The sequence below is a fragment of the Drosophila santomea genome, chromosome 3R, assembly GCF_016746245.2.
Source record: "Drosophila santomea strain STO CAGO 1482 chromosome 3R, Prin_Dsan_1.1, whole genome shotgun sequence".
Lineage (NCBI taxonomy): Eukaryota > Metazoa > Arthropoda > Insecta > Diptera > Drosophilidae > Drosophila > Drosophila santomea.
In genome coordinates, this window is record NC_053019.2 from 7,974,161 (window position 1) to 7,989,286 (window position 15,126).

Below are 15,126 nucleotides of genomic sequence, written 5' to 3' on the forward strand. Positions count from 1 at the left end.
TACGTATGGTAATAATGTCTGCATGTATGTTGTATGTGATTTCGCAGTGCAGGGTTCGGGTGCTCGACTTTCTCGAATTTGTAGACTCACAAAGGGAAGATGCCTAAACAAGTTCTGTGTACTTTGTAAGTTTTGTTAGTAAATCTATACCGAAGCACACTCAAGAGTATACAACCAGTTAGTATTTCATTCTAACTTGATCGACCCTATATAAATATATACAAATGTATGTCGCCTCTACAAATTTCGTTGGTCGTCTCCACGTTTAGTTAGGCTTATGTTTAGTGTTTATTGGTGTGATTACATATACATATTATTTTTATTGTTTTTGTATTCAATATATATTTTACATTTCGCTTATATGCTTCGATGCGGATTATTTTTAACTGGAATTTTTGCTTAGCGAAAACTGGAATGCGAAAGCAGCGGAAAAGCATAAATTATAAAGACGTTTTAAACTATAAATATATATTTAAACAATATGAATGTAAATTCAATTAAGCAAGTGCAAGCCATAGTTAAAGAAATTCCATGATTGATTGTAAAATACGCAAAAAAAAAATTGTTGAGATTTGCTAGCTGCAGCCAAAAAAACCAAATTGAGATCCTTACGCCTTGTCACGCTTTTCCTATACTCATTAACATTCACCTAGTTAATTATGATAATTTATACAAAACAGCAATGCAAATTATAAACTACAATAACCAAATTTGAAAACTGAAAACTGAAAACGAGCAAGGCATACAAACAACAGCGAGAAAACGAAACATAAATGAAAATGAAAAACCAATAAAGACAAATTATAAAAACATTACAAAACCCCAAGTGAGTCTCATAAATTACAAATAACTGAGATTGCGCCGATTGCGAGCATCAAATATTCCAAACACTTGTTCGAATGTAATTTATAGAGCCAAGACGACCGACCAGCATTAGTCGGCCACCCAAATGCAGACGTTGCAGGCTAACAATTGATAGATGCATACAGCCCTATGAACGCATAAATATCGGGAGACGAGGTGCAACGAGTGCCATGGCCCTTGGCTAATTAGATATTCTGTGTGCAGAATCAAGGCACTGCTACCGGAGGATAGCAGCATGAGGAGAGGGGAGCAGGTGGACAAGGGCTCCGACTTCCAGGAATACGTGTCAAGCACGAGCCGTGCGATCGAGTGAGTCATGCTCAAATACTTACATGCCCCAAGTCTCTGTAGCTTCCTGCTTCCTTTGAAAGTATGAATACGCATACGCTGCCATCATCCTGCCGCACACATTGCGCGTTCGTTTCCTAAGTCTTTCGTTTTTGTCGCTCGCCTCATATTTCAAATTGCGTTAATTACGCTTTTAAATGCGGGGCATTAACAGGGCCAGCGATAAGCATCTCTCTGCGCAGCCATTTGCCACAAGCCAAACATTCGGCCAAAACTCGAGGCGAATCTGCGAAAAAAAAAAATATACCGCTAACGACGTGCTCGTAAATTTTCATACCAAAACTATAAACGAGCCACAACAAGCCGAAAACATTTACGAACATTACGCATATTCCCTCTGCTTAGATGTCGTATAAAATCGTACAAACAAGTCGACAGTGCGGTTCATAGCTTTAAAACAACTAATTGATATACTGTACATTAAAGTGATGAAAAAAAATTATTGGTTGTTTGTCATTGAATCGACGTATTCATTAGTATTGATTAGTTGACTGGTCTTTAAATGCAAGTGGTTTTATCTGATCTGAAGTTGTCAGCGATAGCAAATCGAATCGACTTTTCTATGGTGATTAATTATTACTTCTCAAAGGGGAAAGATTGCAGAAATAATTTGTTCGACAAATGAAAATCTTTAACTTTATGAACCCCAGTGTTTTTGACGTGTAAACTAAAAATGATATTCTTGCTGCTGCCACAAAGGCAGACGGTGCTTAGTTTATTCTGCTTAATTTTCAGCGATTTGTGCGACTTGTGCTGATTATATAATGACAAATAAAACATGCCCAAACAACATTTAAATTTGTTGTAGCTGTTTTTTTTATATTTTCGCAGACCCCATCGAGCCAGATCCATTCATTTGTATGCGCCACAGTTGCCATCATCGTGACTCCTTTGATGAAAAGCCGTCAGCAAATGCAAAAAAATTAATGATGAAAATGAAAACAAAAAAAAATGGAGAAAAGAATGAGCAAACAAAAAAAAACTAGGCGGGGTGTTGACCATAAATTTACGCAGAAATACCTAATTTATATATTCAACACAATTTATTAATATGTGGATTACAATCTCTTGTTGTTTCTGTGATTCAGCGGAGACTTAGGGATTGGTTTATGAGTTGCTAGTTTTTCACTAGAAAAAGGTAGATGTGGTCACTAATAAGCTCAATATGTATTATCTCTAATAGCAAATAGTTTAGCAGAGTGTCATCGAAGTAGGACAACCTCCATCGATCGCCATTTTCTAACCAAATTGTTCTTAAATATATTTTAATTGAAGGCCCCCACAATGGTTTGCTGCACGAGGCCACCAAAAGTGTGTCTGGCCCGAACATGCTGTGCCACCTGAAAAGTTCCTGGAACTGTGGCATTGGACCCCTGCCCAGAAACAATAACCCAAAGCTGGCATAAAGTTCAGGCCTTAACAAGATGGAACAAAAGGCTGTCTGGCTGGATTGGCTTGGATACTTGGATACTTGGATGCTGATGCTGATGCTGCTGGTGATGGTGATGGTGAGGCTCTACCGCGTACTCGCCAGACTCGTGGGCAACAGTTTTCATGTTTGGCTCTTATTTTGCTTTATTTTCTTGCAGACTGTCAGTAGCCGGGGAGTCGGGAGATCCGGAGATCGGGAGATGGTAAGTTTCCGCGGAGGGTGAAGGGGTAAGGGTAAGAAGGCCAAAACGCGACGACAACTTGGCTGACAAGCGGGCGAATGCAAATAAGTCTCGTAGTCGGCTCATTTCTGCTGAACTCGCACAAAACTCCGAACTGCTGATTTCCACCTCCGGCTTGATTTATCTGGCATTTTATTGGCCAGCGCCATTTGCCTTCGCCGTCGCCGTCGCCGCGATGGCCTAGACCATAATTTACGCATCTTCCTGCCAATGTTTTGCGGTTTCTGTTATTGCCATTTTTAGGACCGGCCTAATAAAGTTCTCTCAGGTGTGAAAAGGCCTCCACTTGCATACGAGGCAGCTTAATTGATGACAACATCTTGGAATTTTCGTTGGTATTCCAATCCGAAGTTGTCGCCAGTTCGCAAGTTCGCCAGTTTGCCAGTTCTTCGATTGCCATGGGCCCAGCTGTTAGCGCTGACTTGGCTCTTTGGCCGCTTGGCTGCTTGGCTGGCCAACTGAAATCAGTTAAATAATGAAACATTTGCACGATACTGGCGAATCGGAATCGGAATCGTATCGCGCGCCAGCTCGAGCCAGGCTTTTTGGCCAAGGATAGGGAACAGAAAACAGCTAAAACGGCCAGCTCAACGGCAGCGAGCAGCAACAATCAGCACAATCCGCAGTTGTATGGTGCTACATATCGTACAAGATTTCCGGGAATTGAAAACTGCTAAAAATCGTGTTTGATTTTATACGTTGCTGTTGTTGTCCGCTCCTTATGCATGCAATTTGGGGGGATGTGAGGGTTGGGGGGGATTGGATTGCTTTCGGTGGAGAAAGAAGGGACCTGCAGCATCTACGATACGCGTCGTGGTTCAACATGCAATCGCAACAAACGAAAGCAGCTTGTTAACTAATTAAAACCAAAATATATGCAAATCAAAGGCCCCAAAAAGAACCCAAAAGGAGTCCTCATCGTCCTCTGCCTTTTTACCTTCCGTTTGTTGGTTTTTTTCTTATGTTTTTAGGATCTCTCTCAGGATCTGAGCTCAGCTACTGTTTTGCGTTGGAGTTGAAGTTCTGCTTGTTTTCCTCGCCTTTTTGTCAGCGATCTTTTTCGGGGGCAATTAAGCGGAGACAACGAAGAGTCGCTGCCATAATGCTGCAAAATCGAGAACTAAATAGCACAAAGAGCATTGTGCAAAAATTAATTGCAACATTTTGAGCAGGGACCACCGCCACCGCGCCCCCCTTTTTTTTTTTTGTTTTTGTTTAATACTCGTGGATCCTGCTCCAAATGCAATCAATTCAGTATGGATTTCTGGCGAAGCAATCGATGCGGATTTACGAGTCGCCTGCATTTTGCCTTTTCGAGCCAGCCATTTGGCCCATTGTCGAGTGTCCCCCAGAGGGCTCCAAGATGAGCCTGCACGGGGAGAAAAAACTACTGCAGTTGGACATCAATTTGGAACGTAAGGTCAGTAATACTTTTGAAGCCTTTGATTACAATGCAAATTTGGGAGTGGATCCACTATCTTGCGGTTTTTAGGAATGAGTTTTCAGTTAGATCTTTGTTTCAAATAGTTGTTACATTTTCTTATCATTTTATTATCAGTGTAGTGATGGTGAGCAGTGGGTGAGCAGCTCCATCCGCCGTCGTGGTCTTGTGTCTCTGGCTTAGGTGCGGACATATGTAAAACAAGCCATGAAACAACCGGCTGGGAGCAGGACTCTCCTCACTCGCACTCGCACTCGCATTCGCATTCTCATTCGGATTGAGATTCGATTCAGTTTCGGAAGTGAAATTTATTTTGCATACGAGCCTTCGCCCCACAGAGGAGCCATTGTCTTTTGTTTGGCTACAGCGATGCGATGCGATGCGCTGCACACCGCGAATGGAGCGGATGGAGGAGCACTCTGTGGGGTCACCGGCAAGTGCTCCTGGGAAACTTTCAGCTCGGCGCATATATCAGGAATGGGTTGCAGGAGCCAGGAGCAGCCGTTCGATTGTCACTGGGAAATTATCCAATTTTGTGGTTTGCATTCAAATTGAGCACCGGCGGCTGTCAATTTACCAAAGGCCCCAGCAACCAAGGAGGAGGATTCGTTCGCTGCAGAGGGGGATTGGGAAAGGAAGAGGATTCGGACGAGTAGCTGTCATGTTGATGAATGCAATTGGCAATTGCCCCCGGAGCGCTGGTGGTCCCAATTCGCTTCGGTTTAGTTGGGCTTAAACCGCGCTCGCGGGTTCCAGCTCGAAATCATAATCGCGATCTGGCCGCGATCCCGATTTCGAACCCTTTATTGCCTGCTTCCGGATATCCAAGAGCATAAGACCATAAAATGCATGGCCAACGCCGTTTATTAATTGCATCAAGATCAATTCGCAAACGCCGTCAGCATTAAACCCAAACGAAAAGCATAAGCATAAACAAAAACTAAAAACGAAACAAAAGTTTGATAAGAAATTTCACTAATGAGTATTTACCTTTTGGGAATGGGCTGCGGCTTTGGACACGGCTTATTTGGGGTTGGGTTTATAACTTATAAGCGCACGTTAACGTTAACGGGGCGTATGCTTAATGCTAGATTAGTATCGCGAATTTCATGTGCGCTGAACTTAACGGCTGATCGCTCATAAAATTAATCAAGCTGCTTTAGGCTACTTTAATGTTTTCAGCATTTTACATTCTCCGCACTCTAACAATTTCGGGGTACTGCAAATTTATTGTGTGGCTTAAATGGGAAATTTATGGTAGTTTGTTATATTAAATGTAGGACTTTCGAAACGAAATCTAAAACATCAAAAGATGTTAGAGATCATAGATAGACTAAAACAAAAATAAAAGCAATTTTTAATTTAAAAATATTCGATATAAGAAGAAACTTTACTAAATCTTGATCCCTAAATATACATTCCTTTCGCCAGAGACAGAGTAACCAGTTCTCGTACTCGGCCCATTATCTTTGACTTGTTTCAAAAGGTTGTTAATATTTTCACATACTTTGGTGGGATTTCCTTTCCCTTTGCTGGCTGGCGGTTAACAAATTGCTTTCGTTATCGCCGATTTCGATGCAGAGCAAGTTGAATGCACTTTCGGCTTTCGAACTCCACTCCGGGTCTCAGGTCTTCAATTCGATTGGAGTTGGTTGGAAACTCTTTGGCCGGGTCCTTGTACTCACGTACAAGTACGAGGACCGATCGGGTGGTCGAGCCATTTGTTACATTATAATATATATAATAAATTTCAGCTAGCTGGCGAGCGTAGGAGCAGCTAGATAAATAATGCATTTGCCCATAAATATCCTGCTGCCGCCTGATTGACGCCTGACGTTTGTCATGGGCCGGCAATTTGCATTGGGTTCATTGGAAAATGTCAACTTTAATTGAATTTGCACTGACGAAAGGCATCGATTTATGTCTCCCCGTCGTTTCGTAATAAACATGTCAGCCAGCCGCAGTTTTCGATCTTTGCCCGCGTCTCGGCCAACGATTCAGTTGCAGTATTTGGCTTTGGGCCAACTAATTTGAACGCTAGCTGGGAACAGTTTTTCCCTCCCAAAACAGGATGGACCGAAATAAAAACCTGCTTGGACTGCAGGCTGCTGAGGCTGTGGAGGCTGCTGCTCTGGTGCAACTGGATTCCGGAATCGCCTGCCCCTTGCACCAATCCCAGACGCTAGCTTAATGCCATAATTTATGCGCACAACTCGCTTTCGATACCGCGGCTTTGGCTCTGGCTCTGGCTCCGCCTTTTGGCCAATCAGCGGGCGCGTTTCTGGCCATGTCTAGGGCTGGCTCAAAACATCCGCTCGCCTGCGGAGCATCCGCCATCTACACTTATCTGCGGAGATACAGATGCCACAGGGTTCCTGAAAACAACAAGATTATGTAGAGATATTTCAACGTTAAATGAGGAACAAAACATACATACATATATATACATTTAGGTGTCAGCATGCCTATAATCATTTATAGAAGTAAAAGGATATTAAATCCAAGATTTCAAAAGTTTTCACTAGCTTATGGTTACGATAGCAGGTTCGTATAAATATAAGAGAAGAGAATTCCTTTTGAATTACTACGTTCAGAATACCTTTTTCTGGGGCTGTTTTCTAAATTTATTCCCAACATAAACACACAATTAAAATCCACCTCGAATGCATCCTGCAGATCCCCTCGTAAAAGATGTTTGACCTCAGCGGAAACATGAATTACACATTTCTTAGGTGCTCAAAATTGGACTCGCAGGGAATTGCACCTGCCTGGATAACCTGTGGCCGGGATGAAGCACTAAAAATGCAGCGCGTGCCGAGTATTCTCCAAAAAAGAAAAACACAAAACAAAACAAAACACAGTAGAAACACACGAAAACCGCCAAAAAAGCAGAAGAACCAGGAAACATTAAACCCAGAAACCGAAAGTGCAAGGTGCAAGGCTCAAATGTGGGAATAGCCATGGGAATGGGAATGGGAAAGCGATCGACGCGGGATAATTGAATTAAACCCAGCCATTGATCTACAATGGGCCTAAGCCGAAAGGCAAGCCCTAAATGCAAACCCTCGACAAACTCAGAAAAACCGAGAAGGGGAAAAAAAACAAATAGTAGATGAAAAGTCCACAATCCTAGGCGGATTAATGAATTTCTCGTTTTGCGCTTGAGTGGCGAAAACCGCAACACATTTGAAATTTGTACAGAGATTTAATGCCCCAGTGGACAATGTACACACACTTACACTCGAATGCAACCCGAAGTGGTATGAATTGATCTAATCGTATCTCGACTGAGCGATCGCTTTGTCAATTGCCAATTGATCTTTTGGGCAATTGATCCGCTTTCGATTTCATTTCCCTGGGTGGTTTCTATTTGTATTTCTTTCATTTTATTTTTTTTTGGTGCGTGCTATGAGGCGAGAATGAGAATAAATAATATAGAAGCAATAAGAATAAACAGATGTGTGCTCATCAATAAATTTGCAAATATTGCACAATTATTCACGGCGATTGTCATCTAAATGTGGTTTTAATTGCCGGCATTAATTAGTGTTAGTGGACGGAGGATCGGCATAGAGATGAGTGTTTGCCATGCGATAACCACTTGACTTACATTACCCACATGCACACTTAATTGTGGCTTAAATCCGGTTTGGTCATAAACACAACGCTCGCCTCGGCCAAAATTGATTCTTAGCGTTGTCAAACTTTATGGACGGACATAAAAATGCGAATCAAATCAGCTCAAATATAAAGGGGTTAAGCCGCAGGAATCCTCGGAGTCAGGGCACGTGTAAATAAATTGCTTTCCGATGGCTTCAAGCTGCAAGTCGAACCCTTCCACTTGACCTGACCGCTGGCCTTTATCAGTGACCAGGCCAGCAGCGAAAGGGTTGCGTCTAATCCCTGGCAATAAAATACAATTTTGTCCAGGCGCAGAATGCATAGCAAGTACAGTAGAGCAGCTCCAGCCGGATTCTTAGATGGAGAGGACAAGATGTTACACAAGCTACACAATATCTACAAGTGTTAAAGCTAATATCGCCTTCTATTGTATCAAGTTTTGTTGCTGACAATGTTGACCAATTGAAGTGATTTGCTGTGATTCAAATTTATAAGTTTAAATGTAATTATTTTCAATTCCAGTTGCCTGTTTCTGTTGCAGCAGATTTCTTTATATGTTACTATAGATTTATATACAAGTTCTAAACCATTTTAAAAGCTATTGCCATTTATTGAAGCTGCACTGTATATCTTCCTCAGAGGGATATATCTTTGCTTCTGCCATGGCTGCTCCTCTTGTCGTTGTTGTTGTGTAAATAGGAATTGAACTGTGAAGAAGCGATGCGAATGACGTTTACTTTTTATGTTTGTTTATCGCTAAAGCCGAAAGCTGGACACTCGCCTCGAGATGCCATCCTGCCCACCCACACACAAATATCGCACATCAATTTCAGGGATTTTGTTGTATTTTTTCGGATTTATGCTGCCGGACTTTTGGCAATTGGATTTTTTTCTCAGCCATTCAGCTGTGTAATTGACTTGGCCAGGAGCTCAGAATACGGCCGGGAAACTATAAAACTTGAAAAGTTATAAACTTAGAAGTGCGGGCCACGTATAATGACGACCATCGCGTGATCATCTGAGGAGGAGGTGTTTTTATAAGGCCAAAAGAGAGGGAGAGGGGTATACTTTTATGGCTTATTACCGGCCTAATTGAGGCCATTGTCATTGTGGGCTCTTTTTGCAGATCTGGCTGCAACTCGCATGTCGCCTTTGGGTTTGGGTTCACTCGCCCACTTAATTGACATGTGCGGAGTTTGTGTGTTTGGCGAATGACAGCTTTTTGGGTGCTGAAACCCTGAAATGCTTTAAAATTATAAAAAAGGAAAAAAACTGAAATGCCCGAGTTGCACGTGAGGCGACAATTATGCAGTCCCATTTGCCTGCAACATGTTGCCAAGTGCCTTGGATGTGTGAGAGATGCCTCTTCCGGGCATTACACATACTTTAGATGGTCGGTGTGATTAAGTAACATGCTAATACTTGTTATTAATACCTGATGGGTTTGGAATTTGAGAAAAATTGCTTGCGCTTGCAACATTTCCCCAAGAGTTAAGATTTCTGATTTAAATCACATTAGTTTAGCAGCAAATGGAGTCTTAAATGTTTTTGCTATATAAATACCTCTAATATTAGTAATTTAGGAGTAATATAATGTCGTGTACTAATCATAAACAATCATGCAATGTACAAATTTATTCCAGCTCATAATTAAATACATTTTCTCCGAAGCATTCCATCGGAATGCAGTAGCAAGCTGCTAAACAAATTTCTAATGTGGTCAAGGTCTTTTGGGTCGGCTTAAAGGGCTCCCTACTAGGTTTTACCCATTTTTCCCGCGTTAGAAGTGCGTATTGTAAATGGTTCTCCTCGTAACTCGACGCAAAGTGGCATAATTACATGTTTCGATGACAAATGTCAGGCCTCCAGCCACTGGCCGAATCGGAAAAAAAAATAGAGAACCTTCCTCATTAGGAATGGCTTTTTTGGGGAGAGGGGAAGTCCCGGACCAAAGGAATGCTGCACGAATGCGCGCGATTAACTAGCCATAGGAATGACCAAAAAACTAAAAAAAGACAAAAACTCAATAACATAAAGAACGCAGAAGGAAACGAAACGCTGCAGTCCCGGTTTCCTACCACAATTGCATTTTTGGTTACATTTCGCTCACGTTTCAGCTGCAATTAAAAACGAACGAAAGGGAACTAAAAAAAAAACTCCAAGAGGGGGCGGAAAGGTGAGGAGGAGGGTTGTGCCGCGCTTAGCCAACTATGAAGATTTAGATAAGCGTCTCATTTTCCTAGCAGCTTGCACAGGGTCCAGTTCTCTGGTCAGTTCTCGTTTTTGGCCTCTCCACGTTTTCCATTTCATTTCATTTTCAGTTTCGTGTGGCACAGGGGCGTGTTTTTCCACACACACACCAAAAAGTGTCGCCTAAAGTGCTTAACTATGGCAAAGGAGGGGGTGTGGGGAAATCGAGAGGGTGAGTGGGTGTTTAAGAGACCTTGAATGTCCTAGGCTTGCATTTAAACTAAATGCACAGGCCAAGTTTTAGATTGGCTTGAATTAAGTAATACTTTGAACTTGATAAAAAACAATGTGTTTTAAAATAGTCATATATTTACATATGTGCGAATCAATTTGAATTATCAAGTGCTTGCCAGTGCCCTTGCTGTGTTAGTGTTTCATAATTAAAGACCCAGTTTGGTTGGAGTAGGGCAAATAAATAGGGGGAGTAAGTAGGGTGCCCTTAACAAATTGCTCGTACTGTGCACCGACCAATCAAAACTGATCCGCTTTCTTGGTCGTGGTCGTTTGTAATGATTGCAAACACAATCGGACCATGTTGATCTCGCCAGCCTGCGGCTCGCTCCCTTGGCAAAGAAAGAAAATGCTTTTCCACAGAATTTCCCTCAGTTGCCCTCAGATCATGACTCCGGGGGCCTGCGGACGGCGGACGGCGATCAGTGCGGACTGCGAAAAAAGTGCATAGAATTTCAACCATAATCGCGGCGAGCGACTAACAAACCAGCAAACAAGGCGAAAACAACACAAGTAACAACAAACGGCACAAGCAAACAAAGAGCGGCAAAAGGTATCATCATAATCATAATGCGCATAAGCCGCCATCCCAAATGGGCGGGGGGCAAAGGGAATTCATTCCAGTGAATTCGCAATTCTGCGAAATCAAATTGCACAAATATTTCTCTTATGCAATGCACACGAGGGATACAGCTGGCTGGAGGTGCCGGGCGGGAGCGGCAGTATAGCTACCCAGAGATCCCCCACCTGGATCACTAACTAAGTAACTAAGCTCCAGACTCGGAGTTGGCTTCGGCCCGCTGCAGTGTGGCCATTGTTAGACGCAGATGCAGACGCAGACTAACAGACACCAAAGCCGCAGATCTTGAGCATCAGCAACTTTGGGGTTTACACGTCGGAGAAGTTGAAGATTTCTGTTGTTCAGTTATATAGTAAGCCGTCCTAAAATCCATTGATAATGAAAAACTCTTAAGGAATGGGTTAAAAATGTTTATACATTTTACGTTTGTGGTGTTATATATTCAATTTTTATATTAAAAAGAAACGAAAACTATTCAAAAAAGATACTTCAGTCGCCCCCGGGTGGACTCGAACCACCAACCTTTCGGTTAACAGCCGAACGCGCTAACCAATTGCGCCACGGAGGCATTGATCACTGAGAGACAGAATAGCTATTTGAAATTCGGGCGGAACAGCGATAGAGTCTAATTTTTAAGAAAGCTTAAAATGAACAATTTATAATTGTGGAATTTTACTGCATGTAAAATGGATCTGCCTTACAGATTCATTAATGTTTTTGTTTAAAACAGAGTGGAATGATAAAGGTAGATGTAAAATTTTATTTGTAAGCTTGAAGAAGTCCAAATTAGATAGTTTGGGGCTATTTAACTTTCAAATAAAAATTGTAAAATAAATATGTTAACTTTTTTTAATATACATTTTTAAATAATAATGATTTCGGTAAAAAAAATAGAGGAAAAAATAATATGGAGTAAAAAACTATGTTCGATCCTGCCAGGAGTCGAACCTGGAATCTTCTGATCCGTAGTCAGACGCGTTATCCATTGCGCCACAGGACCGGTGAAATCTTCTGCGTTAAACACCTGTTCTTAATTATGTAAGATAATACTATGTATTGATATGAATGATAAATATAATAACATTTCACTTTGCCATCTGCAGACGAATCTATTTAAATTTTGTTTATTTTTATAACTATTTTCTCTTAGATAAAGTAGAGCAATAAGAGTTGTGTGATTTAAAATACGCAAAATAGATAAAAAATATATTACTTATTTCCGATCCTGCCAGGAGTCGAACCTGGAATCTTCTGATCCGTAGTCAGACGCGTTATCCATTGCGCCACAGGACCGTCGAAATCTAACGAAAATAACTTTTCATCATCAATTAAAATCGATCACTTTATGTAAAAATAACCATTTCTCTCGATTAATTAAAATGGTTAACAACAGATAATCTACAACTAAGCAAAACGATATAAAATAAACCGAAGAATATACGACTTAGACTCAAATTGTTTAATATGCATTCTAAAAATTCGACATTTTGATATGTAAAAATATTAACTTACCGATCCTGCCAGGAGTCGAACCTGGAATCTTCTGATCCGTAGTCAGACGCGTTATCCATTGCGCCACAGGACCGCTTAAAACTAACGGAAATAATTTTTTTTAATTAATTAAGGAAAGATTATCTAATAAAAAAAAAACTATATATCAAGTTTACGTTTTTAAAAGTAAAGTCCTTAATATTTATAACTAATCCGTAGTCAGACGCGTAAAAAACCGAAAAGATAAATATCTTAATCCTTAAGTAAAAAGTCATATTAAAATTGCAGATACATTTAAGATATAAATGTTTTTACTCTAACATTACTCTTATTAATATTATTTTTTTTTGTACACTTTGAAATAAATTAGAAAAAATGCAAGCAAAAAAATTAATTCGATCCTGCCAGGAGTCGAACCTGGAATCTTCTGATCCGTAGTCAGACGCGTTATCCATTGCGCCACAGGACCGCTAAAAACTAACGGAAATAATTTTTTTTAATTAATTAAGGAAAGATTATCTATAGAAAAAAAATCTATATACCAAGTTTACGTTTTTAAAAGTAAAGTCCTTAATATTTATAACTAGTCCGTAGTCAGACGCGTAAAAAACCGAAAAGATAAATGTCTTATTCTTTAAGTAAAAATACATATTAAAATTGCAGATACATTTAAGATATAAATGTTTTTACTCTAACATTACTCTTATTAACATTATTTATTTTTTATACACTTTAAAATAAATTAGAAAAAATGCAAGCAAAAAACTTAATTCGATCCTGCCAGGAGTCGAACCTGGAATCTTCTGATCCGTAGTCAGACGCGTTATCCATTGCGCCACAGGACCGCTGAAAACTAACGGAAATAATATTTTTTGATTAATTACGAAAAGATTATCTAAAAGAAAAAAACCTATATATCAAGTATACGTTTTTAAAGGTAGTCTTTAATATTTATAACTAATCCGTAGTCAGACGCGTAAAAAACCGAAAAGATAAATGTCTTAATCTTTGAGTAAAAAGACATATTAAAATTGCAGTTACGTTTTAGATATAAATGTTTTTACATTAACATTACTCTTATTAACATTATTTATTTTTTATACACTTTAAAATAAATTAGAAAAAATGAAAGCAAAAAAATTAATTCGATCCTGCCAGGAGTCGAACCTGGAATCTTCTGATCCGTAGTCAGACGCGTTATCCATTGCGCCACAGGACCGATGTAAATACTTGGAATACAATATTTTTATTAATTTATATAGAAACAAAAAGTTAAATTTAATAGCATAATGTACCCTAAGTTATAACTAATTATAATTTCCATTAATCTAATGAAAGGAAAATTCAATTATTTTAATATTTGAATCAACTTAAGTGAAAATAATTTTTAAAAATAAAAAATTAAATGCGATCCTGCCAGGAGTCGAACCTGGAATCTTCTGATCCGTAGTCAGACGCGTTATCCATTGCGCCACAGGACCGATGGGTTTACGAAAACTTGGAGCCAACATGTAGCCGGAAAACTAGTTTCTATAAATAGACCCGAAATATTCATTGATCTTGCGCTCGTCGTTTTTGGGCCCTCTGAATCTCATTATGTAAATTACCATACTTAATTTCTTGATAGACGGCTCAAAGATTGAATTTCGGCAATCGTAAAAACTATTATTGAAATTAGTTTCCGTATTCATCGGGCAAACGTCATAAGTTTTGTATTAAGGTGTTTCCGTTTTGAGACTGATCTATAATATGATCTGGTTATTGAATGAAATGGTTTTAGTGTTTGGTATCGGGTTACAAAACAGTAAATTATAGCTTTTTAGAGCTAAATGGGTATTTTGTTGCCCATAAATTTTCTCAAAATATAAAGCATATGAATATCATAATATTTGACAAGAAACGAAAAACTACTATGTATGATAACCAAGAAAACCCTGCAGTTTTTCCGAGATATCCCAACTTCCAGGTTCGTGTAAACCTGTGGAGCGTCTTTCAGTCTCCCGTGAACGTGATAAGCCCAAATCAGCCGCATCATCATCATCTTCGCCGTCGTCGTGGTGGCTGGTGTTGGCGTTGTTGCTGGAGCTGTTGCCATCGTAGATGCTGGAGCTGCAGTTGCCCCCATCCCAGAAACGAGTAAGCCAGGCCAATCGGCATCGCAGGCCATGGAATTACAGCATCTCTAATCTCTCGACAATTGTGGGCGCGCACACCGAGAAATCATGCGAAAAGGAAATGGAATCGCGAAATGCAACTGCATCGGAGGAGGAGGAATACTCGTCTAAGGTGGAGGAGGAGGTGTGGGGTTAGGTGGTGGCAGACCCCAAGCAGTCTGCTAAGGTCTGTTAATGCTCGGCTGTATCTTTTTGTTTTTGGCCATGACCATGGTCCCCGATCCCCGACCCCCGATTCCCGATTCTTGATTCCTGATCCCTGCCCCTGATCGTGTCTCGTACTTCTAACTCGCGAGAATTCCTTTAAATGGTTCTCGTAACAATTTTTCCCTGCCATTCTCCTTTGAATCTGTGTTTCCCTGCACTGGCTTCTTGTTATTTTTGTTCGTTTATTTTTTGGTTGAGAATTTTTCTGCGGCCAGCAAATGAATCATCCCAGCTGGAGCATGGAGG

The 15,126-nt window shown here is 40.4% G+C and overlaps 8 non-coding genes across 8 annotated transcripts; all 8 read right to left on the reverse strand.

Moving 5' to 3' along the window:
• Positions 1-11,502: 11,502 nt before the first annotated feature.
• Trnan-guu lies at positions 11,503-11,576 on the reverse strand. Its single transcript has one exon. It is a non-coding gene; the product is annotated as a tRNA-Asn (tRNA).
• A 359-nt stretch (positions 11,577-11,935) lies between these two features.
• Trnar-acg lies at positions 11,936-12,008 on the reverse strand. The gene has a single exon. It is a non-coding gene; the product is annotated as a tRNA-Arg (tRNA).
• Positions 12,009-12,228: 220 nt separating this feature from the next.
• Positions 12,229-12,301, reverse strand: Trnar-acg. The gene has a single exon. It is a non-coding gene; the product is annotated as a tRNA-Arg (tRNA).
• Positions 12,302-12,520: 219 nt separating this feature from the next.
• Positions 12,521-12,593, reverse strand: Trnar-acg. Its single transcript has one exon. It is a non-coding gene; the product is annotated as a tRNA-Arg (tRNA).
• Positions 12,594-12,895: 302 nt separating this feature from the next.
• Positions 12,896-12,968, reverse strand: Trnar-acg. Its single transcript has one exon. It is a non-coding gene; the product is annotated as a tRNA-Arg (tRNA).
• A 303-nt stretch (positions 12,969-13,271) lies between these two features.
• Trnar-acg lies at positions 13,272-13,344 on the reverse strand. The gene has a single exon. It is a non-coding gene; the product is annotated as a tRNA-Arg (tRNA).
• Positions 13,345-13,645: 301 nt separating this feature from the next.
• On the reverse strand, positions 13,646-13,718 carry Trnar-acg. The gene has a single exon. It is a non-coding gene; the product is annotated as a tRNA-Arg (tRNA).
• A 189-nt stretch (positions 13,719-13,907) lies between these two features.
• On the reverse strand, positions 13,908-13,980 carry Trnar-acg. The gene has a single exon. It is a non-coding gene; the product is annotated as a tRNA-Arg (tRNA).
• Positions 13,981-15,126: the final 1,146 nt, after the last annotated feature.